Raw genomic sequence first — 15,887 nt, 5'->3', positions numbered from 1 at the left:
AGTCCATTTAGGATAATATTTGTAGCTCAGGGTTGAAGTGAGGGGTACTTGGTGCTCTCTGAGTGCACTGATGATGTTACCTAATTTGAGTAATGAAATGTCTGCAAGTCAGAAAGCACCAAGGATCCCTCAAAATTCAATTTAAAATGCAAATCATGTATACTGAATTCTCATTCCTAGGTCCAACTTTCTGTCATTCCTGAGGTGAAAAGCAAGCATTTGCCTTTCTCTATTCCAATAGTTTAGAATAGCAGCCCCCAACCTGTTGAGCATCAGGGACCAATTCTGTGGAGAGAGGATCTTTTCACGGACCGGAGAGGGCATGGTTTTGTGTGCTTCCTGCAACTTGTGGATGGGGTTTTGCTTGTTTGCATGGCCCAGTTTCTGGCATGATGTGGAGCAGTGCCGGTCCACAGACCAGGGGTTGAGGACAGGGGTGGGTTCTACTTACCTTTACTACTGGTTCGCAATGGGATTCTACGCATGCACAGATCACTTATGATGACATCCGGGGTGGTGGGCAGAGCCTCCCGCCAGTTTTACTACCGGTTCTTGTGAACCGGTCCAAACTGGGGGCAACCCACCACTGGTTGGGGACCCGTGGTTTAGAAGACTGATCTGAAACTGTATTCATCATCTTCCACTGGCAGGGCCTGGGGGTGAAAGTAGGAGGTAAAAAGCCAGATATAATCATGCATTCAAACCTTTCTCCTTTGTACCTGGATGAAACAAACAAAATGTTAAAAAGTTATGATAGTTGCTTACCAAGCACATCTAAATTAAAGTAACCAAAACATCTTTACAATCCCCAAGAGAATGAGAATGAGACCCAACATTTTTAGGCTTATATATGGAGTTTAGGTCATTTAAAAGGTTGATTTTTATACACATGTACATATACATATACATATACATATACATATACATATACATATACATATACATATACATATACATATACATATACATATACATATACATATACATATACATATACATATACATATACATGAAATGGAGATGAGCATTGCATCCTAGAGTCAGACATGACTGAACAGGGAATATGTACATATACATGTTCCCTGTCCAGTCATGTCCAACTCTCAGGTGCGATGCTCATCTCTGTTTCTTGGCTGAGGGAGCCAACATTGTCCAAAGATATTTCCATGGTCATGTGGCCAACATGCCTATATGCCAGAGGCACACAGAATGCTGTTAGCTTCCCACCGAAGTGGTACCTATCTATCTACTCACATTTGCATGCTTTCAAACAGCTAGGTGGGCAGGAGCAGGAGCAAGTAATGGGAGCTCACCCCATTGTATGACACTCAGGTCTCAAACCCAGGCTATCAGCTTTCCCTCTGACAAGCTCAGCATCTTTAACCACTGATCCATAGTGTGTATGTAGTGTTTGTGTGTATAAACAAAATTTCAGGAAGGGGAAAGCCCTTCAACCTTAAGCTGCTTGTCTCCCATATGTAAAGCAGATGGAAATAAAGTTGGCCCAGCAGGAATCTTTATGGATTTCACCCTCTTCTGCCACTTGGCCTGCAGTAGTCATCTGGTATTCTGTCTGATCTAAAACCATAGCGCTGACCAATCTGAGCTCCATATGGATTCATAGCAAGGAGCGAACACTCCATTTTGAGCACACATCTGCAAATGTCTTGGTTTTCCCTTTTCCAGAATCCTCCTTCCTTCGTTCTAGAAGCATGTCTTGACAAAAAAAAATGAACAAGTAATTCTAGTTACTTCGCTCTAGAAGCACATGCAGGATGGTGGAGGTTGTTGTTTTGTTCTGTTTTGTTTTGTTCTGTTCTGTTCTGTTCTGTTTTGTTTTTGGCTTGGGCCTTAGGCAGCCTGTCTTCATTATTAAGAGTTTCTTGGCTAGAGCTGGTGGTTATGTCAATTAGGTACCAAGTGGCTTACCTTGGCTGGTAGCAAAATCAGTGTGTTATAATAGATCCTCTATATGAAAATTTATGCATCTATGAACTTGATGCCAATAATTACTGCACATGTTATATGATTATTTCATAAAATTACATGGCACTGTAAAATAACTGCACATGATGTATTTAATTTTCAACTTATATCGACAAAAAAAAATGGAAGGAGCTACAATAATCATTATTTTCAATTTTATATACTTAAGTGGTTGTATGAAAAAGAGAGAGAGAAACCCCTTCCAAATTACATAGTTCTAATGTGTTAATGGTAGCATAACATGTCATTACATTATGCAACATAATTTCAAGGATATTATAGATGGCTAGCCTTTAGAAATTTCTTGTCCTTATTAGATGGTATTCATATTTCAAGCCACAGTTTGCTTAATGCACATATTTAACCTTGCTATTTCTACTTACCCCAGTAGACACTTGCAGAAGTTCACATCCAAGACCAGAACCATTTACTGGAATGCTAACTGAAAATTAACAGGCCTTCATTTTCAAAGCATTCTATTCAACTCAGAGAAATTAATGCCCCTTAAATAAATAGACATCTAGTTTTCGTGGAGGGAATAGCGTGTTTGGCAACATCAGTTGTAGCTTGGACAAAGAGCTCAGTTCCTAGGAGTAATCCATCTTTTTTGTAACGGTTCCTTGAGTCATTCCATGTTTGTTCAAAAGCGAAATCCAGCTAGAACCACGGGAGTATATAATTTTATTTATTTTAAGTAGCATTATCCATCAGTCACAACTTGGCGACTTAGATGTAAATCATAACTAAAGAGCGTTCATTCACTACCTGTGACTTTTAAGGGAAATGTGTTTGTTTTCCCTAACTTTTGTCCAGAAATCCAACTGGAATTTGGGATTTAGCATTCTGTAATGGGTGCTTTGACTTTTGTAGTTTAATCTTTTGTTATTGGTTTTAAAGTTGCTTTTGTTGATGATGTATTTCTTGGAAGCAGAACAGTTTGGATGGGGATGCCCTAAAAGGTGACTTATACAATATTTTAAATAAACAAATAAATCTAAACAAATGGCAACGTATGTTAAAGGTCTCTGGGTACCTGTGGACCCAGGATACAAATTTGGATCTAGAGCACATTATGTTCAGAGCTGAAAATGATGTTTCCTTCACCCTTCCATTCTTACCTCTTCTTAGCCCTAAGAATATTGAATAAACAGACAGACATTGGCATCCTTCAGTCTCAAGAGACTATGGTACTGTGCTCTGGAAAGAGGTCCTAAAACAGCATCTAGTGTGACTAAAAAGGCCAATTTGAGAGTGGCAATCCCTTCCACATTGAGGGCAAATACATTCTATCCCATGCCCAGCCCCCAGATTTCGCTGGTTCCGGGACTGCGTCTTTGCCTCAGCCTGCCAAACAAGTGTCTCTTCGAATTGGAGAAGGCCATGCTGCGTCTTTAGCCTCCAAGTTGACACGATCAGAGGCCAAGTCATTAATGTCCATTCCCAAGGCCTTTAGATCCCTCTTGCAGATATCCTTATATCGCAGCTGTGGTCTCCCTCTGAGGCGCTTTCCCTGCACTAATTCTCCATACAGGAGATCTTTCAGAATAAACCAGCTCTAATATATCATCATTAGTTCATTTTCCAACCCAGGATGAGCAAAATAAGGAAGGATCAGGTTGCAGGTTAAGATACCTTCTGTAGGCAGCAGCATTAGCTGGCTCTCAGAAAGACCAGCAAAGAAGGTTGTGGTAGCTGATCTTCTGTGCACCTCTGGAGGTTGGGAGGGAGGGGAAGCAGGAGGTGATAGGTCAGTTGCAATCATGGAGAAGGAGAAGAATCAGAAGAGAAAGTAGTGGCATGGATTTGGCCCTCTGACAACCACATAGACTATATGTAACTTAAGGTTATCTTCAGGTTCAAAAAAAAAAATTTGAAAAAAGTTTTCCCTCCTACCATCACCTCAGAAAAATGTAGGGAAAGAGTGACCATCCCAATGCAATATGTATAAAACTACGTTATTTCTACCCAGGAAACAAGAGAACCATGAAGGAGGCCCGACTTGCTTGGCCAATATATTAAAAAAGCAGAATATTTGTAGCTCAGGGTTGACATGAGGGGTCCTTCCTTGGTATTCTCTGAGCTTGTTCATTTTCTTGCAGATGTTTCATTATCATCAGGTAACATCATCAGTGCTAGTCACTAGCAAAATAAGGGGGAATGCTAGTCACTAGCATTCATGATGATGTTACCTAGTTTGGGTAGTGAAACATATGCAGGAAAACAAGCAAGCTCAGAGAGCACCCAGGACTGCTCATAATCAATATATTATTTGAATTTCTTTATACAAATATGACTAATTACCATTTATTTATGATTATCCTTCCTTTCTGTTGGAGCCATCTGCAAATTTTAATCCATTTTGAGTTAGTTTCCACCCGTCTCCCCCCAAGGCCACTAATGAATATCCTGAAATAGTGTTAAGCCCAATTCCTAATGAACACTCCTGGTTGTTAGAGACAACTACATTTATAATTTCCAGCAAGGGGGGGGGTGTCTCGTGGAGAATGAGTGTGCAAGACTGGGGTTGCGAAATTACAATAGAATCCCCACCTTGTATCCATACAAGTGGGTAAAATGAGGACCCAGTTTGTGGGGGCAATAAGCTGACTTTGTATAAAATATACAAAAGTATGAAGGCTATTGCTTAACGCATTGTAAGCCGCCCTGAGTCTCCGGAGAAGGGCAGTATATAAAAATAAATAAAAATAAAAATAAAAATACCGATGATATAAACATACAAAATAAGTGTGGCTTGAATCACAACTCCACAGTCATCCCCTTGCATACCTTCCAGGCCCTCACTGGAAATGCTCCTTCCTTGTTATTTTATTTGCCAGTAGTTTTCAGTGTTACCATCGACTATGATCTAATCCAGACAAAAATAAACTTCCACGGCTGAATGAATTTCACAAATCTCACCCCATCTCATATAAAAAGCGACAGTAATAGCCAAATGAGCTACCTGTCATCTGCTTCGTTTCTCAATTAGGGCTGACAACTGTTGTGTTATTCCAAAGCAGGCAGTGCTTCATAATACTTTGGCGGCTAGCTCTGAACCCAGTCCAGCAAACATTTAGCAGTTCTGAAACCCCAAAGGAATTAATTCCGAATAGACAGCACTCGCTTTCCGTTTGCTCATTCAGAGATGCAGATTCCAGATGGGCAGGTAGAGGCTTTCTATCGAACGTGATACAAATACTCTTACAGAAGTGGCTCAAAATAGCAGAATCAGAGCATGCAAATATATAAATTTGAAAGGAACCTACACAAACCTACATACTGTGCTTTGTTGAGAAATCTATCCATACACATGAGGTTTACTTTTCCTGCAACACTTGTGCCCTATTTGTATTTCTGCCGGCAAACCCTCTGGTATCATCCAAGTGCATAAGGATTAAAATGTGGTCATGATGTTTCCAGGACATGGTAATACTGTGTGCATGTCATCATTTTTTGCATCATTGTGGCTTAATGATTAAGATGCTGGCTTAAAAAGCAGGAGACTATGAGGTCTAGTACTACTTTAGCCATGAAAGCCAGCTTGGGTAACTTTGGGCCAGTTGCGCTCTGTCAACCCAATTCACCTCACAGGGTGGTTGGTTGTTGTGGAGAAAATAGGAGGAGGAAGGAGTATGAGGCATGTTTGCCACATTGAGTTATATATAAAATAATATCAATATATTTTCCATGTGAAAAATTATAATAGCTCCATTCATGCCACTTCTCATGATTGTTTGATGGCATTTTAATATTGCAATTATTTTTCAGTGTAAGCTGACAAATAATTTTGATTTTACGGGCTCTTGTGAGGGTCTTGGGGGACCTCCCCAAGGGTTCACAGTTTGAGAAACACCGATCTAGATGATAAACTAGTGAGAAAGGGTCAGTTACTCCTCACAAGAACTAGTAAAAATATGGTAGGTAAAGCATTATCAAGAGCTTGATCATGGCACCTTTGGACTGAATCCAGAGAGGCTGCCTAATACAACACAAGCAAGGAATGGCTTCTCTATTGTAAAAAGAAATGGGAATATTGTTATAACTTGGGCCTATTAAACTGCTCAAAGAAAAATCAGAATTAAATCAGCTCATAAAGTTCCTGAATCTTCATTGTATTCAATGACCTAAATAGCTTTCTAAGACTGTAAGTCAAAATTTACTTCAATGTTTAGAAGAAGGAAACCAACAGGATCACAAACTTGCAATACTACAAACATTCTCTTTTTTTTTTTTTTTTATTGCAAAAGTTTTACAATTACATTTTCACCCTTTTTTTTTCACCCCCCCACCTCCCTCCCCAAACTTCCCGTCCTCCCTAACCCTCCCTAACCCTCCCCCCCCGGACTTCCCTATTATGTACTCATAACTAATAACACTAATATATATACCTGAACCCATCCCTCCCCCTATATAATTTTCCCTCTTTGTCTCTTTACATTAAGATATTTCTAATACATTGTTTTCAAATAAAAGCTATTTGATACTTTCTAATTTGATATTTGTTCTGAACATATTCTATCCACCTTTTCCATTCCCATTCATAAGTCTCTTGTGAACAATCTTTTAAATATGCTGAAATCTTCGCCATCTCTGCAAAACTGGCCATCTTCAAAATCCATTCCTCGATAGTAGGCAAAGCTTCATTCTTCCAATATTTACCTATCAACAATCTTGCTGCTGTTATCATATACAATATCAACTTTGTTTCACCCAATGTAAAACCCTTAACTATGCCCAATAAAAACAGTTGTGGAGAAAATTGAATTTTTTTCTTCAATACATTCTGCATGACCCACCAAATTTTTATCCAAAAAGCCTTAACTTTCCTACAGGTCCACCAAACATGATAATACGTAGCATCCAAACATTCACATCTCCAACATTTTGGCTGAACATTAGGGTACATACATGACAACTTTTTAGGATCTAAATGCCATCTATAAAACATTTTATAGAAATTTTCCCTCAGATTTTGCGACTGTGTAAATTTAACATTCTGAACCCAAATTTTTTCCCATGTTTCCAACATCACTGGTTCTTCAAAATTTTGTGCCCACTTGATCATGCAATCTTTAACTAATTCCGTTTCTGAATCCCTTTCTAGCAAAACATTGTAAAGCCTTTTAATATGCATTGGACCTTTCTCTCTTATATGTCTAACCAATTCTTCCTCATGCAACATAATACCAGTTTTTTGGTCCTCTTTCCATTTCAGTTGTAATTGATTATATTGTAACCAGGTTAAATTAATCCCTTCGTCCAACAGTGTCTGCAATGTCTTCAAATGCCATCTGCCCGCATCTGTAAAAAGAACCTCTTTGTATAAAAACCCCCCGAGTGACATTATATTTGTATTCCACAAGGTATGACCAAGATCCAGCCATAGCGGTATTTTATAATCCCATTTGAGTCGGTGCTTCTTCCAAACTCTCATCAAAGAGTCTCTAAGTATATGACTTTTAAATACTTTATCAACTTTGTCATCATAAAATAGGTAAGCATGCCATCCAAATTCAAGATCAAAACTTTCTGCATTCAATATTCCAGCCTTTTTACTTCCAAACCAATCACTTGTTAAAGTTAAAGCTACTGCATCATAATATAACTGCAGGTTTGGAAGTTTAAGGCCTCCTCTTTCAGGAACATCTTGCATAATTTTCAATTTCACTCTCGGCTTTTTCTCGTTCCAGACAAACTTATTAAGTCCAGTTTGCCAAACTTTCAGTTGTTTATCACTTTTAAGCACCGGAATCATTTGAAACAAAAACAGAAATCTTGGCAAAATGTTCATCTTAACTGCTGTTATTCTTCCAAGTAAAGACAGTTGCAGCTTTTTCCAAGTCTCTATGTCTTTCTGAACCTCTCGCCACAACACCTCATAGTTATTTTGAAACAATTTCATATTTGATTCTGCAACCTGAACTCCAAGATATTTTACCTTAGGTACAATTTCAAAACCTGCCCTCCTTTCAAGCTCATGTTTACGATCTTGTGTCATATTTTTGATTATCATTTTAGTCTTTTTTGAATTCAGTCTAAAACCTGAAACTCTACCATAGTCTTGTATAATGTCGTTCATCAGGATTATTGATTCCATTGGTTGTGATAGGGTAACCACCAGATCATCTGCAAATGCCTTTATTCTATAATCCTCTTGCCTTATCATTATGCCTTTCAAAATTTTTGAGTCCCGTATTATATTTAGCAAGACTTCCAATGTTAAAATAAATAAAAGTGGGGACAACGGACATCCCTGTCTTGTTCCTTTTTCAATTTTAAACTCTGTCGTCAAACTTCCATTAATAATAATCTGTGCTTTTTGCTCTTGATAAATTGCTGAGATTGCCTGTATAAATTGGTCCCCAAAGCCCATCTTTTTTAAAGTCTTTAGTAGAAAATTCCAGTCCACTCTATCAAAGGCCTTCTCCGCATCCAAAAAAACCAGCACTGCAGAAATCTGTTTGTTCTTATCAAGATATTCCAATAAGTCTATTACTTGCCTTACATTGTCCTTCATGTATCTGCCCTCAATAAATCCCGCTTGGTCCTCATGAATCACCTTTTGGATTACTGGCATCAACCTGTTGGCTAATACCTTCGCATAAATTTTATAGTCTGTGTTCAAAAGAGATATTGGTCTGTAGTTCTCTGGTTTTTTAGGACCAACTTGTTCCTTTGGTATCAAAGATATATAAGCAGTTGTCCAAGATGGGGGTATTTTACCCCCTTGTTGAATATTGCAAAATAAATCTCTAAGTTGTCCCACCATTTCAGCTTGTAAAGTTTTGTAATACACTGCAGTCAAACCATCCGTGCCAGGAGCTTTGGCTGTTTTTAGCTGTTTAATTGCTGCTGTTATCTCCTCCTCTGTTATAGGATAATTCATTCTTTCCTTTTGTTGATCAGTAATTTTTGTAACTCTCTTATCCTTTAAATATTTTTCTATAAGTCCATCCTGCACCTCTTCTTTGGCATATAGTTTAGTATAATAATCCACAAAAGCTTCTTTAATTAGTTTTTGTTGAAAGATTTCTTTCCCTCCAATATCAATACTGTCAATAGTCCGTATACTTTCTTTTTTCCTCAATGTGTAGGCCAACCATCTGCCCGGTTTATTAGCATTGCAAAATGTATTATGCTTCGCGTATTGTAAGCTTGTTGCAACTTGTTCCGCCATAAGCATTTGGAATTGGTCTTTCAAAAGTTTTATAGCACTTCGTATTCTTTCATCTGTTGGGTTTTTAATAAGTAACTGTTCTTTATTCTTTATTTCCATTTCCAACTCAGATCTTTTCTTTTGTCGGAACAGTCTATGTTTAGAATTCATGTAGATAAGTACCCCTCTCATATAAGCTTTACTTGCGTCCCAAACAATTTCAACTGGGGTACCTTTATTCAAATTTATTTCAAAAAATTCTTTCAAATGCTTTTTAAGTTCTATTATATTTTTTTCATATCTAAACAAGTTCTCATTTAATCTCCAAGAACGTCTCTCAACCTTATCCATCTCGATTTCTATCCATACAGGACTATGATCAGTCAAAGTTCTTGGAAAAATCTTTGTTCTTTTTGTCTTAACAAGTAGATCATTTGACAACAAGATAAAATCAATCCTAGAAAAGGATCTATGTCTATCAGAAAAAAAAGTGTAATCCAATTCATTTGGATTATGTATTCTCCAAACATCTTTTAGTTCCATATCTTCTTTCATGTCAAAAAAGGTCTGTGGTAATCTAATTCTAGACTTTGCCAAGCTCTTTTTATCTAATTTAGAATCAATTAGTCCATTCCAATCTCCCATGATTAAAATAGATCTGTAGTCCCATTGCAATATTTTGGTATGTAACATCTTGTAAAAATAATCCTGTTGTTGGTTGGGAGCATAAATTCCAATCAAAAGAATTTGACCATTTGCTGTGAACAATTCAATTGCTACAAATCTACCATCTTGATCTACTTCTATAACTTTTGCTGTTAATTTTTTATTTACATAAATAACCACACCATTCTTTTTCTGCGAAGTTGAAGATATATAATGTGCTCCTAGTTTTGAGTTTATCAAATATTTTTGATCTTGAGTTGTGATATGCGTTTCTTGTAAACATATTATATCATTATTAAATTGTTTCAAATATGTAAATAATTTCTTCCTTTTCTGTGCTGAATTCAACCCATTGACATTCCAAGATAAACACTTAAAGGTCATTAGCCTCTTTCTGGAGCGCAGAGCAATATGCTTGAAGTTCATCCGAGAGCTTCGATCTCGCTCCTCCCATAGCTCCAATCTCTTGTGCAGTGCTCTTAACTGCCTTCTTGTCTTGTCTTTCCTGTTGTTGTTGTTGCTTTTGTTTAAGTAGCTTGGATTGAGCTCTAGTTATACGTTGATCTTTAACTTCAGTCAACTGAATCAAATCCAAAATTGGAGAAGAATCCAGCAAGGGCTCACTCAGAATACCTCCTTCTGCACCTTGCACGTTTTCTAATTCCTGCTTAGACTGTTCTTTCAATTGCCTCTCTTCACTCTCCTTAATCTCCAAAACTGTAGATGTACGTGGAGATGGTGTTCTTTCCTTAAGAATAGTACTATAAAAGTGTTGTGCCTTCTCCACGGTATTCAACCGATATCCTTCTCCCTTATATCTAAAAATTACCCCAGCTGGTGCATCCCACCGGAAGGGTATCTGTAAATTTTTCAATTCCTTAACAAGAAAACCAAATTCTTTTCTAGCTTTCAGCATTTTAGGAGGTAATTCTTTAAAAATTACAAGCCGTGAGCCCCCCACTTGTACAGAAGTGTGAAAAGATTTTTGCAGGATATCATTTCTAATTTCTCTCTCAGTGAAGTATATGACCACATCTCTGGGTAGTTGTCTTTGCCTGGCCACCCAAGAGTTCACTCTGTAAATTTTATCTATTTTATGAAATACCAAATCAGGATTAACTTGTAAAATCTTAGCCAGGGCTTCAGAGCAAACTTGTCTCAGATCCTGTCTTTCCTCCTCTCGAATTCCCCGAAGCCGTATGGCAAATTCCATCGCCCGGAATTGTATCATAACAATCTCATCTTCAATTCTCTGCATTTTATTGTCAACTTCATCAATTTTATAGTCATTGTCTTTCATCCTAACATTAACTTCTGATTTAAATTCTTCAACTTTAAAATCAACTTTCCCAATAAAATCTGCCAGGCCAGACGCCACTTCAGATATTTTTTTGGTCACCATAATTTGATTCTGTTTCACCATGTCTTTAACTTCATTAATTTCCTGCAAAAATTCCTGATGTGATTTTTGAAGTTTATCATCTATCTCCTGTTGTGATTCTTGAAATTTATCATCCAAAGTTTTAGAAATAAATTCTTTTACATCTGCCACATCAAATTCTTTTTTCTGAGTTTGTAGCTGTTGAGCAGGGGGAAGTTGCGTTTGATGTTTATGTGTGGGGGATCCCCCCCCTGATGCCTTCCCTTCCTGCTTCTTTGAAGCCATCGTGCCACGTAGACTAGTTTTTTTGAAGAGGGAAGTTCTTTTTCCTTTCCCTCTTCCACAGAAACTTCTAAAAAAGTCCCCCAGATTTAATCAGGTAGAACTAAAGTAAAGCAAAGTCAAATTTTAGCAAAAGAAATTTTTTTCTTTAGATAGAGCAACTTTGTAGCAATTTTACAACTTTGTAGCAAAGCAGGGAGGCTTCACAAATCCACTTTCACTAGCTCGTTAACTCAAACGCTGGACGCCATATTTTTTTAAATCACTTTCACTCGCTCACTTTCTTTTTTGATTTAAAAAGTCAACAAAGCACCAATACTTGCAGTTTTCAAGTTTCTGGATTCAAGTTAATATTTCCGCTGTTTGTTGAAATTAATTCCTCTCACTTTAAAAGTTTGCTGCTGCCGGCTTGTTCTGCTGAAGGCAGAATCGTCCCACGCCGCCCGGAGTCTCCGCAGGTTGGAAGGGAGCCACACCTGTTTTCACCCCCAGAAGCAATTCCCTGGGGGGGTTACAGGGGCTCAACCTGTACCCTGCTGTCTCTGCTCCTGCAATCTTCAAGATTTCGGAGTTTTCGAGCCGCACCTCGTTCGCGGGGCGGCTCTACAGGCGGCGGGGCTGGCGGTCTTTAAGAAGTCACCGCCGTCGCCGAAGCTCGCAAACCGGAAGTTCCACTACAAACATTCTCTTGAGAGTAAGTCCCATTGAACCAAATATTTGCTTCTGAATAAAGTTATAAAAAACTGGCAGAGAAGATTGCAGTCTTACCCATAGTTTGGTGAAAGTTAATTCTGCTAAAATCAGTACAGTTCAGTTCTGAGTAATCATGTATAAAATTATCCTTTCATTAGAGACGGGGGGACGGGATGGGACTTGCTAATTATTGTTTTAGACATTAGTACAAATGGATAAGCTTGGGAAACAATATTTTTGTAATTAATAAGATATTCTAGGATATAGATATATAACCTGTGGGGTCCTTGTTTCTCTCTGAAGTTGTTTTCTTGTAGACGTTTCATTACCAAATTAGGTAACATTATCAATGCTACTAAATATATAGCCCTTTTGAAGCTGAAGACTAGCCTCCAAAAAGTAGGTGAGATGAGAATAAAGAGGTATGTCAGGTATGTCCTGAAATGAAATATAATCTGCTTTGAATCCAGTTAAAATTATATTCAATAGATTTAACCAGCAAAATGCTCCTAAAAATTTAAAGTCGCTAAATTTAAATTTTGGAAAGCTTTGGAAAGAAAACAATGCTTGGGTTTCGGGAGGGGGGGTGGAGTTGCTGTCCTGGGGGCCCAAGGTGCACATTTCAGGTTCACTATTCAGAGAGTTTTGATGTATAAAATAGTAACTGAATTAAGGGTCAAAAAAGATGGATGTGTCCATAATTTGATTTGAAGATGATCAGAAGCTTGAACGGTTCCATATAGGAAATCAATGGAAACCAGGCTCCATGACCAATGCTTTGAGACCATTTTTCCCCTAGCATTTAAGTTGGTGGATATTTTCCAGCTCATTCCAATATTTATGAATAATGCACTACATTCTTTTAAATGCTTTCCCACTCCCACACTTTCACTCCCAATCTTAATTATAAAGGAATAATAATTATAGTAATTAGCATCTGCCCTTCTATCTCATCGCTCATCAGATAGCCTCAACATCTACAGCATTTAACGAGTGGCACGTAGGGTTTGATATATAAGGGGGCTGTGGATGTCGAATTCAATATGCTAACTGACAGCTCAGTTACTGAAACATTGTCTCAGACTACAGGCTGCCAACTCTTTCATATCAAAGTAATGCCATAATACTACACACGGATGAACACAAAAGACATCTACAGGGGAGATCATAGTTCAAAAACTATATATGTGTGCATATGTGACCTCTGGCATCTCCCTACCGTAGCCATAAAAGATATGGGTAAATACAAAAAATTCATAGAGTTGGGGGTGGTTCTCTTAGATAAAACGTGGACAAGTCACAATTCATAGGATGTGTCCCATCAACTTGTCATACATACATATCTCAATGCACTCTAATGAAATTTGGTGGCAAATTGCAAGGGTGCAATTTTTCCAAGTTTAAAGGAAAGGGTGCAAGTAATCCTCTTTGGCCAACTGCCTTGTACAGCAACCATTCGCAAGTGCGACTGTGATGAAAAGGGAACCCTATGACTCACATTTACAACATTTGCAGGTCTGTAAAGCAAAGGGAAGTTAAATTAAGATCATCAGCACAGTCATGGTTTCACTTAGCAATCACCTTGGTTCATTTTTTTTTTTAAATTTGATTTATATGCCGCCCTTCTCCGGAGACTCAGGGCGGCTTACAATGTGTTAAGCAATAGCCTTCATTCTTTTGTATATTTTATACAAAGTCAGCTTATTGCCCCCACAAACTGGGTCCTCATTTAACCTACCTTAGAAAGGATGGAAGGCTGAGTCAACCTTGAGCCTGGTAAGAGTCGAACCTGCAGTAATTGCAGACAGCTGTGTTAATAACAGGGTGCCTTAGACCACTGTACTACCACTGTACTGTCATGACCAAGATGCCATCCCCAATTGTGGTTGCGAAAACAAGGACTAGTGACGTCGATGGAGATTCTCAGTCATCCAGGTCATGGTTGTCCCAAAGGTGCTTTTTTCAAGAGGTAACTCGACTTTCTGGTTTTACAAGAATACGTTTTGCTTCTCATCCAAGAAGCTTCTTCAGCTCTGACTGGATGGTGGGGAATGGAAGGATTTATACTCTGGTATAAACAGCTGGTCTGAGCCAGACAGCTGGTCATTTGCATTCTTTTAGAGAGTTGTTGAGGCCATCTGAAAGAGTAGTGTGAATGGATGGTGGAGCCTTCTTGGAACTGTTGAAAGGACGGTGTTGTAGACTGGAGATAGATAATGTCATATCCCTCTCCCTCCATTGAGAGAGGGCTGAAGCTGAAGAAGCTTCTTGGATGAGAAGTGAAACGTCTTCAAAGAAAAACCAGAAGGTCCAGTTGCCTCTTGAAAAAGCACCTTTGGAAGGACTACTGATGCCTATTTTACACTAAACATCCTAACTTTTCTCAACTGATTCTTACAACTACAACAAAACTTATTCCCAAACCCTCTTATGACTTAATCACGTGATGGCAAACCTATGGCACGCGTGCCAGAGATGGCACGCAGAGCCCATTCTGTGGGCACGTGCGCCATCGCCAGCTTCTCTTCCAGATTCCAGCACGCATGTGCACCAGCCAGCTGTCCTCTTCTGGGTTCAGGCACATGCATGCGCGCCGGAACCTGGAAGAGAGCAGCTGGCTGGAGTGCATGCGTGCCAGACCAGTTGTCCGGCACACATGCGCACAACAGAATCTGGAAGAGCAGCTGGCTGCAGTGCATGTGCCCCTGCCAGCTGCTCTCTTCTGAGATTTGGTGCTCCTGTGCATGCGCATGCTCCAGTTTTGGCACTCAGTGCCGAAAAGGTTAACCATCACTGACCTAATCACTGCTACTTTCCTTAAGTCCTGTGGTCCAACTTACACTACGTCTCACCTCAAAGTGAGATGGCAAGGATGGATAGATCAGTGAAGATTTATGCAAATGTATATATTAAACAAACCAAAAGTTTTATTCATGAAATTCATGCCTTTCTATGGAACAGCACAAATATGAAATAGGCTTTTAACCTTGCCCTGGGTGTTTTTTCCTTCTTCCACTGAATTCTGTATCCTTTTGAGATGCTTTCTACACTTCTACTTATTTTATTTTGGTATTCATCATTTGATTTTCATATTCTTGGCTTCTGCTTTTTATTGTGATTTTATTTTTGTTGTATGTATACCTTGACAGTGGGTCACTATTATATTTATCATTGTTGGCTGAAAATGTAGGCACATTATGTGATTTGCTCTAGGTTTAATACCGCTGTATTAATTTATCTAACCTGAAGAATGTTATGCTGCCCATTATTCAGTTGCTTTAGAGGCTTGAGAAAAATGTATTGTTATAATGCAGGAGATTTGGTGGTGAGCTTTTTATTGTTCTTGTAAATTTATTTATGTATTGTATCTGACAGCTTACCCCTCAAATATCTTTAGATGTATTTTCATTGGTCATTTTGGTCAAGATTCCTTGCCTTGTACAGGTAGTCCTCAACTTACAACAGTTCATTTAGTGACCATTCAAAGTTACAATGGCATGGGGAAAAGGTGACTTATGACCATTTTTCACACTTACAGTCATTGCAGCATCCCCACAGTCACATGATCAGAATTCAAATGCCTGACGATTCCTTCCTATTTAGGAAGGTTGCAGTGTCCCTAGGTCATGTGATCACCTTTTGTGACCTTCTGACAAGCAAAGTCAATGAGGAAGCCAAATTCACTTAACAACCATGTCACTAACTTAACAATAGCGGTGATTC

Source organism: Pantherophis guttatus, chromosome 1, assembly GCF_059756535.1.
Source record: "Pantherophis guttatus breed Tessera chromosome 1, ASM5975653v1, whole genome shotgun sequence".
Lineage (NCBI taxonomy): Eukaryota > Metazoa > Chordata > Lepidosauria > Squamata > Colubridae > Pantherophis > Pantherophis guttatus.
Note: the sequence above shows the minus strand (reverse complement) of the source record.